The sequence below is a fragment of the Lactuca virosa genome, chromosome 6, assembly GCF_052849685.1.
Source record: "Lactuca virosa cultivar CGN04683 chromosome 6, Lactuca_virosa_CGN04683_v6, whole genome shotgun sequence".
Classification (NCBI taxonomy): Eukaryota; Viridiplantae; Streptophyta; class Magnoliopsida; order Asterales; family Asteraceae; genus Lactuca; species Lactuca virosa.
The window spans coordinates 131,290,253-131,296,252 of NC_136431.1; positions in this window are offsets into that span (position 1 = coordinate 131,290,253).

Genomic DNA, 6,000 nt, shown 5'->3' on the forward strand with positions numbered 1-6,000 from the left:
CCTGCATATGGTTTGGCTGGTACAGGAGTAACAGGAGTGGTGGCAGCATGGACAGCCACAGTCTGTTGGTTCTTGGAAGAGGGTTGAGCTGATTTGCCCTTCTTTCGGTCCCAACGCTTTCTCTTGTTGTCGGCTGTTTTGGTTGGTGCAGAGGCAGCCGTTGTAGTTGTTGTTGGAGTAGAAGGAACCTCGTGATCGATCAGCCTGTGGGCCAATTCTTTGGCACTATCAAAGGTCGCAGGGTGCGATGCTAGAACGTTCCCTCGATACGGGGGTACCAGACCCCAGATGTATCTTTCGAATTTCTTGCTTTCAGTGGGGGCCATGTTGGGACATAGCGTCGCCAGGTCGCTGAATCGGGCCGTATAAGCCACTATGTCGGAACCTTTCATCTTAAGGTTCCACAGTTCCTCCTCGAGTTTCTGAATTTCGCCCCTCGGGCAGTACTCTTTCGCCATTAGATCCTTCCGTGTCTCCCAACCCATAGTGTTAGCTGCTACCAGTGAGAGTGATTTGACGTGGCCATTCCACCATGTCAGGGCCCTTTCGGTGAAAGTGCAAGCAGCGAACTTTATCTTGCTTCCTTCGGGGCAAGAGCACATCTCAAAGATTTCTTCAGTTCTTTCGATCCATTGGGACAGCGCAATGATCCCTCCGGTTCCATTGAATTATGTTGGTTTGCAGCTGATGAAATCTTTATAGGTACACTGCCGTGTACGTGGTTGGATTTCACCATGACTAGAGTTGGTGCCCGTTCCAGCTCCACTTGCACCAGCAGAATTCACTTGAGCCATGGCTGCGGTCACGGCTGCTTGAAACATCACCGCATCGAACGGCGGAGGGGGTGGTGGTGGTGGATTTTGATTCACAGGTGTGCCTCTGGTCGGACGCTTGCGGGGCGGCATCTTTTACTGGAAGTTTATAGAGATGATGATAATAGTAAGAATTAATTGAAAGCATGATGAGAGTGTTTCATGGACTAAATCGCCATAGTCCAACCATCAGATAGAGGTAGAACAATAGAGTAGGGAAAACACAAAGGTATAGACTTTCCCATAGATTAGATAACTGCCAATATTACTGGTATTAATGATGTAAAATGAGTTCGGGGAAAATGACCTAACAGTAGGTCTTACATCAAACCATAAGGGAAAATGTTCGCAGCTTAGAAGTCTAGTTAGAGTACTTTAAAAGTTAGGAATATTTTACAGACAACTGCTCCATAGAGCACAGAAAAGAAAGGCTATTCCTTATCCCAAAAGAAAAGATGAGTCGACATCTTCTACCGGCGACGGGTATCCCTCGGAGTTCCATGACTTCGGCTTGGGATGCAGCTAGTTGTTGCTGCAGAGCCTCGTTGGTCCTCCTAGTCCTTTCCATAGCCTCTTCGAGTTGGCGAATGCGGACCGTGTTAATGCCAGAGTTGGCGTCCACTTCCATCAGTCGGTCGATGGCTGCACGACCTTGCTCGACGTTCCGAACAATCCTCCAGACCGTGATGGGTAGGACTCGGTCAGCTGAGCCTCCCTCACTTATATTGTAAAAGCTTCGGTCTCCGTTGAAAGGTAAAGGCTGACCCTGCTCATCACTCCAACGGTTCAAGTTTGTTGCCCACAAGGGTGTGGGACCTCGAAATGATGGACATGGGTTGTGATTCGGGACTTGGCCTTCTTGGGGTAGGTTGTTGACCTCTGGTTCGGAGTGAGAGCCATCCGAAAAGCCTTCTACGAGGTGATCATCCAAAGGGATTGGATGGTCCTCCTCTGGCTCCTCATCGAGCCACCCACCCTTGCCTTGGTTGGGATAATACGGATCGTCGGGAAGATGGAAGCCAGCCATGTTATCTATGCGAGAATGGGGAAAAGAATAGTTAATACACGTACTAATGAAGATCCTTTTTAGTTTGCACATAAGTAATTATAGTAACACCAAAATACTGCTATAATATTATAGGTTTATGTTCTGTTCTAATGTTCCCGTTGTAGTAGTATTGGTAAGTTTTTAGACTTGTTGCAACACCACAATCATTCTTAGGCACATGCTAGTCACTCCTCGGAAAATATAGTTGATCAGGCTATATCCCCCTAGATTTGACTATATGTCTCTAAGCCTAATTGTGTTGTTCAACAATCGTAATACTTTTGTTCTGACCTAGTATGATACTGACCTTGGTGTGAGTAGATGTATGTATACTAAGTTAAATATTTTTATTATTTAAAAGTATAAATTCTTGGTCAGAGTGTTTTAATCCCGATGCGTTTATAGTTTGTATATCTTTTATGGGTTGATATACTTGATTCACTATAAACAATTCTCTGATACCAATTTGTCACACCCCAAAACTGGAACGGAGGAAACGTTCTGGGGTGGAGGACTTCATGTACAGTATCACAACAATGCATAATAGTAAAGACAAGCAACAACATCTATTGCATTAATAGAATAATTTTGATACAAGCGCGTTCTGTTTAGTTTGTAAGACACCAAAATGAATGATCAAAAACAAAAGATGAGTCTTGTATGTGCTCCATCTTCTCAAAAGCTTCATCGGTACCTGCCTACTGATGACCTGAGAATACAAGTTATTTTGAAAAGAGTTTATCAGCATAACGTTGGTGAGTTCATAAGTATTTAGTTTCATTGCCTGTATGAAAATGTTTGTAACGACGTAGTGTAAATGTTCGTAGCTGTTTGTAATTGTTTGCAAATGTTTGTAAATGGTTGGACTCCCTAGAAAATCCTATATTTTCTACTGAACAGTAGTCTTCTACCAAGACCCGGCTATTTGTATGTTTGTTCTTACTTGTCTTGACGATTGGAGAGGAAAACTTGAAGGATTCTTGAGAGAAAATGTTTCAGCTTTGAAGGAGTGGAAAAAGGGTGTAAGGTTGGCTTAGGGTCCTTTATATAGGCTAGAGTGTGAGGTTGGGAGGGTGTACGGTTGGCTGTGTGCGGCTGGCTGGCCGTACACTCGGATGTGCGGCCGCACACACCTTGCTTTGTGTGTTTGGCCTGATTTTGTGATGCTACACACATTCTAACCCTTCCTAAGACTCATATCTTGGTTATACTAAGCCTAATACACTCATATAGACCCAAAACTTCATTACAAAATAGCAAAATGAGGCTAACTTTGATAAAAATGAAGAATGTACAAGTTAGAAATTTCGGGTTGTCACAACAACCACTCTTTTCGAATAGATTTGATGCCTGTAAATGTTAGGAGTTTTGATGTGATAATTGGAATGGATTGGTTAAGCCCCTATCATGCTAATATTATGTGTCGCGAGAAGGCCGTTCGCCTTCATCTTCCCAATCACGAAACCCGAATAATCTATGGGGATAAACCCATCACAAATCTTCGCCTTATCTCGTGTATCATGACACAAAGGTGTCTACATAAGAAGAACTATGCGTTCCTCGCTCACGTCGTAGATAAAACCAAAGAAGAGATAAACATTCATAACAACCCAGTGATGTGCGACTTTCCAGATGTATTTCCTGAAGATCTTCTAGGGATACCTCCAGAAAGGCAAGTCGAATTCCTAATCGACCTCGTGCCTGGAGCCACTCCGATCGCCAAATCACCCTATAGGTTGGCTCCCGCTGAAATGCAAGAATTATCAAGCCAACTGAGTGAACTCCTGGATAAAGGATTCATAAGACCAAGCTTCTCTCCATGGGGAGCTCCGGTTATTTTCGTTAAAAAGAAAGACGGATTCTTCAGGATGTGCATTCACTATAGGGAACCGAATAAACTCACTATCAAAAACCGGTATCCCTTTCCACGAATCGATGATCTATTTGACCAGCTTCATGGGGCTAGTTACTTTTCGAAGATAGATCTGAGATCCTGTTATCATCAACTCAAATTTTGAGATGAGGACATTCCTAAGACTGCTTTCCGAACTAGCTACGGTCATTACGAATTTGTCGTGACGCCCTTCGGTCTAACAAATGCCCCCGCTGCATTTATGGACCTCATGAATCGAGTCTGCCGCCCATTCCTTGACAATTTCCTGATCGTTTTCATCGATGATATTATCGTATACTCTCGAAGCAAAGAAGAGCATAGCCAACATCTCCAACAGATCTTAGAGACCCTGCGGGCTGAAAAGTTGTATGCGAAACTCTCCAAATATGAGTTTTGGATCCGCAGTGTAAATTTCTTGGGTCACGTTATCAGCAAGGAAGGAATTCATGTAGATCCTTCCAAGGTCAAAGCCATTAAAGGCTGGGCAAATCCGACAACACCAACGGAAATTCGCCAATTCTTGGGTCTTGCAGGCTACTACCGAAGGTTCATTCAGAACTTTTCCAAGATAGCCAAACCTTTCACCACATTGACACAAAAAGATGTACCTTTCAACTGGATTGAGAAGCAAGAGATTGCCTTCCAAACCTTGAAGCAAGCCCTCTGTAGTGTACCAGTGATATCCTTACCGGAGGGAACCGAAGACATCGTAGTGTACTGTGATGCTTCGAATCAAGGTTTAGGTTGTTTCCTTATGCAACGCGGGAAGTAATTGCGTATGCGTCTAGGCAACTAAAAACTCAAGAAGTGAATTACACCATCCATGATCTCGAGCTGCGAGCGGTGGTCTTCGCCTTGAAGATTTGGAGGCACTACCGTTATGGTACCAAGTGCACCATTTTCACCGATCATAAAAGCCTCCAGCACATTTTAAATCAAAAGGAACTAAACATGAGGAAACGGAGATGGGTTGAGCTGCTAAATGATTACGAGTGTGAGATCAAGTACCATCCAGGAAAGGCTAACGTGGTAGTCGATGCCCTGAGCCGAAAGGAGTATTTAATTCGTCGCGTGAAGACTCTGTCAATCACCATCCAATCTCATCTAGCCTCACAGATCAAGGAAGCCCAATTGGACGCATTGAAACTGGAGAATGTCGCTAGCGAATCACTGCATGGAATGGATAAGGGACTTGAAGTTAAAGAATACGGAACTCACTACTTCATGAATAGAATCTGGGTTCCCAAGATGGGGGGATTCAGAGAAGTAGTCATGCATGAAGCCCACAAGACGCGATATTCTATTCATCCGGGGTCAGATAAGATGTATCTAGATACCAAGCAACGTTATTGGTGGCCAAATATGAAGGCAGAGATAGCCACTTACGTGGCCAAGTGTCTTACTTACGCCAAGGTGAAAGTGGAATACCAAAAGCCCTCGGGATTATTGCAACAGCCAGCGATACCCGAGTGGAAATGGGAAAGGATAACCATGGACTTCGTGACCAAATTACCAAAGACAACAGACGGATTGGATGCTATCTGGGTAATCGTCGATAGGTTAACAAAATCCGCTCATTTCCTACCAATAAAAGAATCCTACAAAATGGAAAAGCTGACTCGAACATACATCAAATAGATCGTGAGACTCCATGTAGTGCCAGTGTCTATTATCTCGGATCGAGATAAGAGGTTCGCTTCAAGATTCTGACAATCTCTTCAGAAGGCAATGGGAGCACAGCTACATATGAGCACTGTCTATCACCCACAGACGGATGGTCAGAGCGATCGTACCATCCAGACACTTGAGTACATGCTCTGAGCTTGCGTGATTGACTTCGGCAAGTCATGGGATGCCCACTTGCCTCTGATCAAATTCTCATACAACAACAGTTATCACACAAGCATCAAGGTTGCTCATTTCGAGGCGTTATATGGTCACAAGTGCAGATCACCTCTATGATGGGCTGAGGTGGGTGACACCCAGCTAGCAAAAGGGAAATCACTGAACAATACTTTAATAGGGCCAAAGATTATTCATGAGACGATAGAGAAGATAATCCAAATCAAAGCTCGACTTCAAGTATCGCGAGACCGACAGAAGAGCTATGCCGACAAGCGGCGAAAGCCATTAGAATTTCAAGTTGGGGATCGAGTGCTATTGAAGATCTCTCCCTGGAAAGGGGTGATTCGCTTTCGGAAACTGGGAAAATTGAACCCGCGATACATTGGACGGTTCGAGATTCT